Source organism: Lampetra fluviatilis, chromosome 6 (assembly GCF_964198595.1).
Source record: "Lampetra fluviatilis chromosome 6, kcLamFluv1.1, whole genome shotgun sequence".
NCBI lineage: Eukaryota > Metazoa > Chordata > Hyperoartia > Petromyzontiformes > Petromyzontidae > Lampetra > Lampetra fluviatilis.
In genome coordinates, this window is record NC_136280.1 from 12,348,096 (window position 1) to 12,363,535 (window position 15,440).

Sequence of the window (15,440 nt, forward strand, 5' to 3'; positions counted from 1 at the left end):
CAGGGAGCAAGCTTGATTCCTAAATCCCAATGTAAGCCTTCATATTTATTGTGGAAGCTTAGAATTAGCTTTTTTTAGTGCCTGTGGTTCAAATAAGCAGTCTGACTAATTGCTATCTCCTCAGAATCGTGGGGAACTCCTCCAATTAACTAAGAGGTTATTTAGTTTATAAATATATATCTTACCATACAATATAAGGGACATATAGTGCCCATCTATATAGGGAGGTGAAGCAGTGGTGCAGTGTTTTATCGCTCAGGATACCGCACTATGAACCCAGTAGTACCCAAAAACCAATGAGAGATATTTCATTTGATTTGGCAACAGGGAGGGTAATAGCAGGACCCACAAAGACAAAGATCACCCGTAAAACCTTAACATATGTTTGGGGCAAGTGCTAGAAGCATGCACCTATGAAGACCGGCACAGCACACGAGGGGGTGGGTGGCCAGCACCACGCCCGGCCGCCTTTGTCTCCCTCGTGGCGATGTTGACACACTGCGTCAGGCACTCATTTTAAGGCTGAGTCGACCTAGGGGAGGCGCACGACCAGTTCAGATAATCGTCACTGGCGTTGGCCGTGAGTGGCGAGCAGCGTTCGTAGCGCAGCGCTACCAACGTCACACCTGGCCACCTTAATCATGTTCACACAGAGGTTACGTGGCTATATTTTGCCCACTAATTGTGGAAACAGTGCTGGCCCTTTGTGCCATTCGCAGCAAGGAAGAGAGATGTTCTGTATCTAACAGGTCTTCAAACAGCACCAACTGGGGCAAAGCGGCACTGATCCGAATATCATGTTAACAATAAGGCCAATTACCCCCATTAGCGGCACCTGCTGTAGAGTGCTTTGAAACACTTCTATCAAAGCTCCCATTTTGCAATTTAAGTACACGGGGAAACGATCTATTTGGCGGAGGCGAAGCAGGATGGTGCATTGACTCATGGGATGGAGGAACGCAGGGTTTGGGTAACTCATGCGATGGAAGAAAGGAAAGAAGGTCTGGAGATCTCATGGGGAGAGATAAGAGGCACCGGTCTGAAAGTCAAACAGGTGAGCAGAGGAAGTCCAGGATATGTAATTTGGCCTCGGTTTGTGAGATCTCGGATGAACGCAACATATTCAACTGAGACAAGTGCATTTCCAAAGACTACAGAGCCAGGGGATCATTTGGATCAGTTGACGTTAATTTGTCTTTTACAGGATCTGATCGATAGCATGTGTGTACGTTATCGATGGTAGAAAACCTTTCCTAAAACATGACTTGCATCGGCTCTGCTTGGTTACTCTCTACAGTTTTCCATTATCCGGTTCCCAGTGATCGTATTGACGTATATATATATAAATATGTGTGTGATAAGACGCATTTGTAATTGTTCAAGTCAGTTTTTTTTCGTCCTTTTTTTAAAAGAAGACAAATTGAGGCATGATTCTGTAAATTATGAATTTGGTAATTAGGGCCCACTAAATGTGTAACAAAAAAACTAATCCTTGCTTCTGTTTTATTGTATCCACAGTTATACTATCTAGTTTCCTTTTTGTTTAAATTAGCAGAGGGATTTCTTGCAGTTCCCTAAAACAAACTGAATGTTCATATGCACCAGGGGTCAGACTATTTCCTCCGATGAAGAGGAGGACGTTCCAGATGTCACACGCACACATACATCGCAGTTGAAGGGGTAAGCGCTGACCTTCACAGAGTGTGAAAAAAGGAAATGGTGTTGTTTTTTTACAAGTCTAACATTGCACCACGTTATAAACTCTCCTTGACAGCGTTGATGTATTGGGTGTTAAGGTGGCTTGCCTCTAAGTCCAAAGATCACTTGTTCAAATCATCTCTACCAAGAACTATTCGACGAATAAAGAAAACGCGAGGTGTGCCTTCCTTCGCTGGGGATGTTAAGCTTTACCCTTCGGTTTCCTGCTGTAATCTAATACAAAACACCACAAGGCCAGGCTGTTCACAAGGCAGCTATCGTCACGTGTTTGCATTATACACGGCAAAAAAACACCAATGTCCTTTTGATGTTGCCCATTCCCACTTCACTTTGAAAAGTGCTCATTAAACGAGAGCCGTAATGAACTACGAAACATTTACATACTGAACTCTAGGCAGTGAACCGTTAAATAATTGGTGATATAGTAACTGACATACATACCATCAGCATGGCTCCGATCCCCTTGCATGAGGTATATCCATTACAGGCTCAACAGTCTTCGAGTAATCGTTACGATTAAATTCAGCATTCCAGATTCGTTTGTTGTTTACATTTTGGTGAACTGAACATCTTAAGAACATGCATGTCTGCGAGACCTATCCACTGAAAAAGACTGACGGAGATAAGATACTGGCATTCGAAATGTATTGCTACCAAAGGATACTGCATCTAAACTGGACCCACAGAGTCACCGACGAAGAAGTAAGAAAAAGGTTGCACATGGAAACACACCTCGTACGGTCAGTGATAGCAAGGAAACTGACACTATTTGGACACGTTTGTAGGATAGACAACAACAGGGAAACGTAATGTGTGTTGTTCAGAAAGATTTAAGGAGCCGAAAATAGAGGAAGACCTAACAGGGAATGGCGTGACGACGACATAAGAGATTGTTCCAGAAAGATGTGGTACTTCTTGAGTATATTGGCACAAGACAGAGAAAAGTTGAAACAAATGACGACATGTGCAGTGGACACATATGGGCCATCTGCTCATGGATCGCGATGATGATGATGAATGCAGCCATTCAACAGCTCCCAGGTCATGTGAATCATTGCAATGGAAAGCTCACGCCACCGCTGGCGGAAAAGCCTCCACTTGAGAAGGTGTTTTGGCCTACTCTTCCAATATTGGCCAAACATCCTCAAAGTGGTGGGATTAGCCACACTATATCCCACCACACTTTGGTGTAACCCACCCACACTGCTAGCCGGACAGAGGTGGAGAAGGATTTATGTAACGTCCCACATTGTTTTAACTGCCGAGCCGAGAGATTGAACCGGTCACCTTTGGATTGCAAGCTCAGTATTTTCACCATTACACCACAACAGCATTCACCAACTATACGAATAAAATGAATAACTTCTTACACACACACAGTTCCGTGCATGTATCATGAGTTTAATACGCGACATTAACTCTTGCATTACTACACCACTTGTCTAAAGCACATCAACTAACACAAGTGCAATAAAAAAATAGAATTCTAACACAGACTCATCAAGACCGATTCGTTAACGGACATATGTTCGTGTAAAATATGTATCTATTTGGTTTTTAATAAAGCTATAACGATTCCTCAATTAAATTGATTAGTCGCCAAAAAAATCATGATCCACTGCTTTTTTGTGATCGATTGCTCGAGCTCGTTGACAAACAGCGACGGTGCCGACATCTCGAAGGCAGAAAACCCCCCGACAAGCCATGGCCCAGTGTGACACGGCTGACGGCGCCGATGATGTCAACAAACCCCACCCATCACTTCCCGTCCAGCGGCAAAAGTGGCAACGGAGATTAGGCTTTTTTATTACACGCTTTTTAAATCCTTTATATTAAGTTCGCTTGCTTGTTTGCTTGCGTGCTTGCTTGCTTGCTTACGACCGTGCAAATCTTTCGGTCGTTTTTTAACCCACTTCCCGTGATCCAATCGAGCTGACATTTTCCACACAAACTCGTTGTGCGTGACAATTAATTTTCGTGAAATTTTATTTCCAAAATTTTACACTGTTTAGGGAAAAAATATTTTAATATTTAATTACCAATTGCTTAATGCTGGCAGACAATCATCTGACCCATAGGTGGCAGCCATCTCAAGCCAAAGGACGAGAAGACTCTAGCCGCCACGCATATAAAGGATTTAGAGTGAAAAACTTTGTTTTTACGGGTTAATTTTTTTATGAACTCACTCTCTCTGTTGTGCCCTAAAATATTGTAACTACATTTTTTCCCACTTCCCAATGTGGTATCGACTGCAAACTTGGTATACTTATTTCATACTGATGACAATACTATATTCTATCATTAAATATGAAAAATACATATTTTTTAACATTTCTTTTTATATGTTATGTTTCGGCTTGGGTCTAATTGTCCCCGCTCAACTGACGTTGGCTGTAAATCACCACGGTCTCATACGGGGCCACTTCCTGGAGTCGTGGAGTTCTTCCATTACTAGTACGGTACATTTAATTAAAGCGTGTTTAAAAAAAGTTTTTTTAAATAGTACTTGTTTTTTCCACAAATACGTTTTGTGTTGTCTGGTTATTCGAGTTATCTAACCAATCATTGATTACTTCAGCTTATCAGATAGCCCAGCTCGCGTTAGCGGGACCCGTGGGCTCTATTCCGCAGCCAAGAATCCTGGTGCCAGCATTAGATCATGTTTTATTAAACGTTGCTAGTGTCATGACACATACTTGCCAAATTTGAAAATGTAACCAGAGGCAAATTTTTTATGACACTTTTCCCATCGTCGATGCCGGACATCTGTGTAAGCATTGCACATTTAACTATGTGAATCTTTAGGGCATATGTACTATGTGCATACAATAATCTACACCTGTGCATTTTGTGTGTGTGTGTGTAATTTTAGACTGGGTGCTCAAATTAGTTTGCATGAAGCCTCTTTTCAAGAATACCATATTTGTTTTTTCTGAATATATTTACTCAGTGTAACACCACGGAGCTAAATATAACATGTTTACAAGGAACTCATAGAAATTCTGGTTTAGTAACAGTACACGCCAAACAATTACTGTGGAAAGATATGACACATAGAGGTAGATTGTTTAGATTGTTTGGCGAATAGAAATGTCCACGTGATAAGTCACTTCGTTGAGCTATCATTTGTGGCCAGGTGGCTTCTGAAAAAGAAGCTAATAGCTCAGTGGGCTTTTCCTGCTAAAATAAAATAGTTTCGTTTCATTTGTATATGTATACTCTTTGGTTTTTTCGGTCACCTACGTGACTTTACCGAAAAAACCAAAGAGTATGAATCCTTGCAGTCACGAAAGCTTCAAATCTAGAATTGTATATTTACATTAGTGATTTGCTTGCATTTCCTACACTTTGCACTCCTCATCATGTGTTTGTATTGTTCGTTGTTGCAACGTTCTAACCCGCCCCTATTGGCCATCTGTGAAAAAGAGCTTTACAGCTCAATGGATTCCTCCAGTATAAATACATATTCTCATTCTGGTGTTATTTTTAGTGCTCTGGACTAGCAATCCAGACATTTTCAATTTTAATATCCCAATTATAATTCAGGTGAAATAATGCACAAGTTTCTTAACTCCCCCCCCCCCACTGCACCCCCCTCCGCCTCTTTTCATGTAGCAGTGCAAATGTGTTCCCCACCGTCTATTGGTGGTGGGGTAAAGTGTGGGTACTCCAACCTCTCCCAAGACATCTGGTCACCGTGCAAGAGTTGGCCGAAATCACCCCGTAGCGGTGTCGTGAGTGATTCTGATCAGGAGTGAATAGCTTATGGCCCGAGGCAGTTGCTTTACGAAGTTGCCACACTTATCAGCAGAGCAGAGAAGAGTGAGTCACTTTAAACTCAACAACCATTACATTTTCAATCAAATAAAAACAAAATAATTGCACCGCACGAGCTAAATTTCACGTCGGTGTGAGGATTCCTTCTTCGCGAACAAAACAGAAATATTTCCAGACGCCTCACTACCAAACGTACAAAGCAACGTGCTGCAAGATGACAAAGCGGTCACGCAGGCTATGAAATGTGGAGGCAAGGATGCATATGGAGAGTGGTGAATTGGCGTGGCAATCTCATGGAAATACAGATGAAGCCTGTCCACTGGATTGAACACTTCATCTCTAACCCTCCTTCTTGGGCTTGTTAATTTCACAGGAAGCATTTAACTCTTCCATACTTTCAGCCATGTTTTTGTAAGGAAGGATATTCATGATCTGGCACGGTTAACACTTGATTGGTATCACGTGCGGGCCTGAAGTCTGGGTGTACATTTGTGCATGTTAAATTTAAAATTGATGGTTTAAGAAATTTTAAAAAACACGGGCAGATATAACACGTCTATAAATATGGCAATAGACAGCGCTACTGGAAATCCATGTGTGCCTGCATTCCTCATATGCGCTAGGCTCAGAATATGTCTAAGTGCATTGGTTAATATGTTGGAAAGTTGACGGGTGAGTTTATTGGAAAATTATTTTCATTTCAGACAAGCTACAAGTAAGAACATGCATATAAACATTTTACAAACAATTTGTTTAGGTTAGTGACAATACAGTTAAGCATTTTCCTGCAACCAAATCGCCCTGAATGTGCCTTACCTCATCAGACCTCAAAAGTTAAGCAATGTGAGACGCATCAGTACTCAGATGGCAGACTGCCTGGGGATACCATTAATGATCGGCACGAGCAGTGCAAGTTGTCCAGACTTTTTTGTGTGTTAGTTTGTTGTCCAGCACCTCTGATTATCACGGTTGGATAGTATGGTGCGAAAGAAGGTCAACGTACGTACATATATACTTTGCAGCATGAGAATGGATTGAATATAGATGTGCAGTGCTCAGAGGGTTATCCTCTCATAGGTGTTGATTTTCGAATGTTCTCCCAGATAAAACCAACATTCATGACTCTGGCCAAACTTCCTCACGAATGACCTTTGTGAGAAAAAAGGCCATAAAACCATCACTGAGGCTTTTTTCAGATCGATCATGAGCATTATGACTGCTACGAATTTACTTTGAAACCCCTTATGCTATACACGTGTATCGTATTTCCTTTGAATGGTGCAAATGTGCACACAGATTAAACAGAGCAGAGTGGCATTGTTTTTATTTATTAAGCTTTTAATCGCAAACAGCGATGGAATGAGAGTCACATATAAATACAATAGGCTAAGAAAACTCGTAGGATTGGCCAGGAAAATAATTATCATTGCATTGTGGAATATTGGTGCTGCCTGCATTTCTATGCTCATTGTTTTTACGTGACAGATGAGCACAGATGTGGGAAGTGATAAATCCAAGCGGTTAGAATCCCTCGTCACAGATCCGGCTCACACAGGTCTCACGATGATATCCCACTGCCGTCTTTTTAGACGACACAGGTTGTTATCAATGGGTTTGCGATATAAATGCGGTCGTGTCACATTTGCAAGTTGCATTGCCGTTCTGCCCTCTGTCAGGACAATAGACGCACTGAAATAGTTATCATGCGAGTACAGAAATGTATAAAAGGAGCAAAGTAGTAATACGATCGGTACGTTTAATTTAAGATCTCCCTTGAAAAATAAACTGAAATATATTGCCCTCTATCCATTTTCCCATTTTGATGAAGCTTACATGCACTCGTCATTGACAGATGGGTAACATATGACATGATTAAAATATCACGCTTTTCATAACAAATATAATCTTACTATCGGGTGTTTATATGGGGTCGTGTCGGAGTGGTTATGTATCTATTTTGGATTTATTTTGCACCGTACATAGCCACTGATCTCATCACTCTCTCTCTCTGCAGTGGTCATCCTCGTGAGCACAATCCCTACCTCGACTGCCATCCTATTGGTCATCATCCGTTAATTAAAGCCCTCCCTTACTTTCCATCAGAGTCATTGTTACATCTCTAATTCATGGTTGTTCTCTGATCCGTGTGTTCATCTTTCCGTCTCTCAAAGTAATTCCCAGAATGCGTCTGCCTCCATGCTCATTTTTACATTTTCAGCTCTGTTGTTCTATGTTCTTTGTCATTTTCACATTTTGATGTACATGTCATAGAATGGAAAATACCCTCATACATATTTTAGACCGTTATAGAGAGTGTATATTGATTACTTTATTTAAATACAGGAGGAGGTGTTTGAAGTAATGTGTATACTGAATTTTCAAAGTTTAAATAATTAAAGACATGTCATTCAGTTTTATTGATTTCCTTTACCTCTCTGACCCAAGCTTCATTTAAATATGCATGTTGTATGTATGTATGTTGAAACACTACACCTGTTCTCAATGGTGAGACTCAACTTCAGCTGGTGCCTGCTCATTGCTTTATTAACCACCTTCGTCAGGTGTGCTGTGGTATGATATAAAAAAAAATCCCAATGTACAACTGAACCATGCTGAGACCTTGCCGAGCCAGCCCGGCACACGTCAGGAGGCGGCCGATTGTTTTTTTTCCACTGCAGAACCTGACCCGTGTCGCTGACGTCACACGCAATGAACTTGTGACCAAAATAATAATGAACTCCACTCTTGGCCCTGCTTGACCCTGAGCAAGATTCAGATGTCTTGTGAGGCCAGACTTTCACGGTTTCTTTCTGACTCGGCTCGACATATAGCCAGTGGAAAAACACCCATACCCTGGACATCTGTAAAAAAAAAGCTTTATAGCTCATCGGATTCCTCCAGTATAAGTCTTCTGATTCTGACCCCTGGCTCACACAGCCCAGATGTGCAGGTGGAAAAATAGGTAATAGAGTCACCGCCTATAACTCACTAGAGTGTCTAAGTTGAGTCCCAATGTACGCGCCTGGCACAGGTAAAAAACAAATCACGGGGTAGAACACACTGCCTCCCCAAACCGGCTTGATCACACCTCAGTTACCACTCACCGCGTGGCCTCGCGTGCACCGTATTGAACTCCCAACACTCTTCAACCTCTCAACCTCCATCCCTCACCCACCTCCCCTGTGGGGAATCCAGGGCATACGGACGGAGAGCAGAATAAAAGAATGTGCGCATTTGGTCGCCAAACAGCGCAGTAACACTACAGGTTCATCTTTGCACAAGTAAATAATGTTCAGTGAAATGTGCGCACCATGGTCTCTCTTTTTTTTCCTAGCCTCATTTTTTTTTGCCTGAATGCGTTCTGATCATTCACAAGACGGGTCAAGAAAAAATAAAATCTTGTAGTCAGCTGAGGGTCACGGAATTCTCATACATGTACACGCACACAAACACACACCCCCTCCACTCTCATCCTGTAAAAAAGCCATTGAAATCGAAGGCGGGCCTCTGCCCGTGGGGAGGCCCGTTTTAAACACTAGAGAAGTGAAGAACTCTCCTGGGCCGAGCGTTCTCCCAAGGAGGGAGTGCTATTTCAAGCGGCAGTCCAGACCCCTTCTGCTTCATTGAATGCAGGGGGGCATCGGGGGCCTTACAGCCGTGACAGCCTTTTCAAAACAAAGCCTTCACCCCACGCACTCGTGTGTGGGCCTCGCTTATGAGTTATCATTCTTGCACGCCACCCTTCAAACACGTGCAAATAACTTCCCCAATACTTTTTTTTTATCGCACCCTCTCTCGTTTCGGGCAATATTTTGAAGGTGACGTCCCAAGGTCACTTCTCATTTTCCTCCTTCACTTGAAGGAAGGCGGCTGCGATGGTATGCGGTGCGCGAGCGTTGTTTTTAACGTGCTTATTTGTTTGCTTTTTAAACAAGCATGCTAAAGTTTGGAATACGTCTGAATGAAGAAATATATATATACACACGTGGGCTGAGTGGCACAGAAGACTATTGCTTATGTCATATCACAACACTCAACCAGTAACAACCCAGTAGCATGGTGGGGGAGGGGCGGCAGTGTGCTGGAGGGGGCTGAGTCCCCCTTTTAATTCATTAGGCTAAAAGTTTGTTCCCCACTGACTGTGTCTTGCCTTCCCTGGGTTATTGTACGCCCTCCTTTTAAACAAGTTCATGCTCCATGGCTTAGATCCTGGGTTTGAGCATTGGCTGAACAGCCAAGATAACAAGAGGTCTTCATGTGCATCGTCCAACTAAACATTTCCATTTTAAAAGCCTACCGAATGAAGTTGATTTGCTACCAAATGTAGTTGACCCTCCCCGAGATATTAATTTAGGTCACACAGTTATTATTTAGCACTCCGTGCTCTGGCCACTGTCACCTGAGTTCGATTCGATTCCCAGCCGTGCCGAGAGCATCGGTGGCGAGTGATATCTGAATTCTGAAACCAACACCTGGGGACCCCTTTCACCAACATGCACAAAAACCAAAATGGTGAAGTGTGGTCAATTCCACACGACTAGCACGTCATGTATGGCAATATTAGGCGTTCATCTAGCAGCGAATTTGACTTACGGGGCCGTAAATTACCGTTGTTATTAATTGATGGGACAAATCGACGTATCATTAACCACCCATCGATACAGCTGAAGGTATTTTAACTTGTGGTTGTAGCAATAGAGTTCCCATTTGGAGAGATGCGCGCACTGGAGGTAGATCTGTGTGGTGCCTTTCACAGGCCATGCCCAATGCGCTGTAATGCAATCCTCTGCTATCCACAGGAGACTTCATGATGGACAACCGGTGTGCTTTGTGCCTCAGACACAGGCGGTACAATTGAGGCACGATTTGTGGAACCCTAAACCCCGTAAAATATCACAACACAACCGTTGCTCTAACTCACCGATATCACTACCTGCCATTTGGCCTCATTGCATAAACCATGACCAGCAGCAGACACGATCGTAGCGATGGATATGGGGACAGGTGCCCCTTGCTGGGGAAGGCTTGTTTCCTTCAAATACTCTCCGTCTGGAGGCGTTTGCTACCACAGACAGTAACGTATGCGTGCAAGTTTAACTTATTTCGCACCATACGTAGTCAACCGTGATAATAGGAGGTGCGGGAAACTAAACAACAACAACAACCCCGTTTGGCCGTTCGCCCTCCTAGCCCCAACAATCCCAGTGAATTGTCATGAATCAGGGCTGCAATTTCCACCAATCAGTTACTTTTTTTTAATGTCACCGTCTCGTTTGTAGTGTTCCCAATTTTTTTTGCTCTCGCTTTTGCTACAATTCTTGGTCACTTCATTGGCTTCTCGATCTGCATAGCTCTGCGGTCTGATTTCGGCACGATGTCCAGCACATGGAGCAAAATGTCGGGACTTCGTGCCGAACAACACAGCACAGGCATATCAGTTTCACACATAGCAGTAGGCTTTCGCGATCAATATTGTCCATGATAGAGGGGGTTTGTTGGGTTAGATCGCGTAAACATAAATGTGTCGTTAAACCCGCCACCACCCGACAGAGCCAACTAGTAAGGTCTGTCACGTAAACAGAACGTGCCAATCCGTTACTAGTTCAGCACACCGGTGTGTTGGAGATATTCTAAATGTTGTGGATTTGCTCTCCAACACACCGGTGTGCTGTACTAGTAAATAAATTGGCATGTTTTGTTTACATTACAAACCTTACGAATTGGCTGTGTCGGGTGGTGGCAGGTTTAGCGGCACATTTATATTTACGTGATCTCACCCAAAACACCCTCAATTAAGGATATTGGCTTAGCATTTGCATAAGTGGAAAGGTAGTGGTTCTTGCCCACACACGTGCTTCAATGTGTTCGAGTGTGAGCCTCAATGTTAATCGATGAATCAGTGCATCATTGCACCTCTAGTAGGGAGGTCGCGTACACACTTGACATGAGGGTGCTGCCAACCCCCACCTCCCAAGAGAGGAATTTGCTAACAGCGACGCCGCCCAGCATCACTCACCGGCGCAAGACGCTGAGTGAAGGCTTCATTGTCGAGTTGAAAGAACGCATTAGTTGTTTAAAATTGCCAGTTTCCTCTGTGCGCTTGTAAATGGATGAATATTGAATTCGTGATATTCTTGGTGAGTAGCATACACTTATACTGGTAGGAACCTCCTGGTTACACCAGCCCACAGGGGATTATTGTGTCCGTCGTGCAGGGAGGGGCTGGGTGGGGAGGGAGGGGCTGGGTGGGGAGGGGCTGGGTGGGAAGGGTGGGGCTGGGTGGGGAGGCAAGGGTGGGGAGAGGCTGGGTGGGGAATGTGGGGAGGGGCTGGGTGGGGAGGGTGGGGCTGGGTGGGGGGTGACAGGGGTGGGGCTGGGTGGGGAGTGGCTGGTCACCCCGTGGTGCCCTTATAAAACTCAACGTTTAACCTACTCACGCCGGCTTGTGCCCGCCCTCACAGTCGGGCATATTTCCGGAATACACCACGCCGCCGTTGACCCTGGCCATTGACCGAGCAACCCAACGTTCCTACCAGCTCCCTCTGCAGGAATGTGTTTCTCAGGAAGCTGCCAAGTGGTGCACCCTCTGAGCCTTGTCTTATTTACCAGAGCACGTGCTTAAGATTAGGTTTTGGCTCACCATCATCGAACAAAAACGGTCGCTGCATCGCCACGCTTTTGTGTCGCGCTTCTGCGGCCGTCTGGAACGCTCTTCCTTCCGATATTAGGAAACCACTGGAGCTATGCACTTTGAAGTCGAATTTGAACACTCATTTCTTTAGAACTGCTTTTTGTATTCGGTTTGTTGCCCTTCCCCCGCACCTCCAATAAGCGCGGTTGGCTTTGTACAGTGCGAAAGAAGTTTAAACATATATACATGTGTAGGAAGTGGGTGCTTTTTAATAATGCGAATGAGCATATAAAGAAACTAGTATACTTACTGTAAGTCATTACTGTTTAATGGGGGAGGGGGCGGGACACACAAGCACATTGTCAACAAGACTGCATTTGAATGTGGACATTGATTAATTAATTCACTTATATATCAGCAATAACCACGATCTGTTGATGTTTACAGTCCCATACATAGTCTACATTGAGGAAATGTAATTATTGTACAGCATTCGTGTACGTGTGTTCATATACAGTAATCTAAACATGTAATTTTCAAATATGATCATCGTAACATCGTCGTTTTACCATGGTAAACAAGTACAGGAATACTTGAGGGGGAAGTGGGGTGGTGGAACAGTGGACCGTGCACTGCACTCCGTACTTTGTAACCTAAGTTCGATTCCTGGCCACGGCTAGCATCAGTGGCAAGCGATGGTTGAACCGGTTCTATCCACACCTGCCTCGTGCCTTTCTTCCCCTCCGCTTCACAAACCCGCACTGGCACAGTGTGACGAAGTACAGGGGCTCCTCTACTTACGAACATTCGACTTACAAACTTTCAGAGATACGGACAAAACAGTCAGTATGTCCAGTTTTCTGTTTGGACCGTGACATCTGCATCGGCAGAACATGAAGAACCAGTGGCATCTACATCTACAGGAATTTATACAACTTTTTAAAGCCATTCCCCGTGTTTACTGTACATGCCTTACAACATGTCTGGAATCGAGAGGAGTAAATTTGGACTTACGAACACCTCGACTTATGAACAAACCGCTGGAACCGAACTTGTTCGTAAGTAGAAGAGTAGCTGCACCTCCAAACAACCCCATAACCAACGTAACCAACATAATGCGGCGAGCCCTTTGTACGGAAGGGGAATTTACAAACAAGCCGTCCATTGTTCCTCTTATGACTGGAATAGCCACAGCTTCACTCGGAGACGTATTTACAATTTATCTCATTTCATAATAAAACTGTAAAAAGAGATGAAAAACATTATGGCCTTAACTGAGAAAAAAAAGTAAATGGGGCAAAGCATCGTTCACTTGTTTCCTCGTCTCCCCACCTTTAAAGAAAATCCGGAACTCTTTCACCCATTCACAAAAGACGGATCTCTCCAGCAAACGTAAGCCACGCTCGCTAAATGAATGTGAGAAACTAAAGGACAATAACGAAACATAACATGCTCAGAACAAAACACATTTAATCCCCACTACCATTGGTAAACATTTATTCCAAGAAAACATATATAAAGCTAAAAAGCTATTTACAAAATACTTACCTCCTGCCAACAAAAGCCGGGTTATAGGTCAGCATTGGCCTTTTGAAATCGTGCTCTTCCAGCCACTCCGCAAAAAAATCACTCTGTGTGTGTGCACGATGACCAATGAACATCGCTGCTGTGTCTAACAATACAGGCATTGCTCACGCAAATGCCAGAGGTGTATACGTGCTGCATTTGTACTAACCAGCAAACCTGTGGGTGATACCCTTGAATGGTAATGATATGTTACAAGCTGGGACAGGTCTTTGGGCTTCCACATAAAAGGGGTGGCTTTGCCACACCCGCTAAATAGTGGAACAAAACAACATTCGCACCTGGCTATGGAAATCCGAATCTCCTCTTCTCTCGTTTCTTTTTTCCTGGCTGACACCTTTTCAACGAGTGGTGTGCTTTGCTGACAGCACGAAAGTAGACGACGAGGCGGGAAAAAGAGCAAGGGCTGCTGTCGCTATAGCGGCCTCACAGTGGCTATGAGATGTTAACTACCTCGCCTGGTATACAGGAGGTCGTGGGTTAAATCCCGACCCTGATGCCTGTTGTATATTTGGAGTTTGCGTGTTCTCCCCGTGTTTTTTTTTCTCCCGCTCCTCCGGTTTTTCCATCCACATTTAGAATCAAAGTGGGTTTAGAGTGTTTTGGCTGCTATACAGTTTTAACATCGTAAGCCACTGCGTGAAGCTATCATTTGTGGCCAGTTTCAAAGTTTCGTTTTACAGAATGCGCCTTCGTGATCTCAGCCTTCACCGCTGCTCCTCGCTGTGGTGTGCGTCTTTGTGCGGCAACGTATCGGCGATTCTGCGCCTTATGATATTTAAAAAAATGTTATATCGTTTTCATCGCTTCTTCATTTCATCACGAATTTGTCACACAATTATCCTGCAGTTGAGGTAATTGAGACTCTCAATCATTCCATGGAGTGTTTGTTGTGTTGAGGGTGGCTTTGGCGAGTGCCGATTTTATCGTGACATGCACCCACACGCATAGGCTGGCTAATTAGCTGCAACATCACTGCAGTTGTGACAGCTTTGTGAATACGACTACAAACTTTACCCTTTCAGAAACCCCAACATAAACATAAAATAACAAAGACATGCCTTCACTGTCTCCCCAAACAGAGGTTCAGCCCTCTTCATCTGTGCATGCAGTGCTTCTCAAGTACGGCGCGTGGTGCACTAACATTAAGTCAAGAGTTCAAGTGCAGAGAATATTTAGCTTCCTTTTTAAGCAAGAAACTGCATGAATTTTGTCCATCAATCACCGGTATTCCACATTGCCGTTTGACACCAATGGCATTCCTGTCCATTTCCCAACATTAATCGTTCCAGAGCTAAAAAGTGTTGGTTATTGCTCTTGAGAAGGACCTGTTTGGAGAACGGCCTTGCCTATGCTGCGCTTCTAAATTCCCACTCGTACTTGACCTGAACTATTGACTCAAACTCGGCGTGCCACACACACCAAACTCCATCCTTGTGCTGTGTTCCTCCCTCCCCCCCCCACGCCATCTCCCCCCCACTCGTCTCCAATAAGGCGCCGGTGTTCACACTCTCCCCTGCGTAAATAAGCACTGCGGTTGTCCCGACGCAGAGGTGGAAACGTTTGGCATCCTTCCCACATGGCCACTCTCTCCATAAGACAACCGCTGTTCATTTCCCACGGAAGCGCGTTGCTCATTTTATCGATCGCGTCACGGCGATGGGCCCAGGCGAACCCCCCCCCCCCCAATGGGGATTTGAACTTGCAACCTTCCGATTGTGGGTCGACT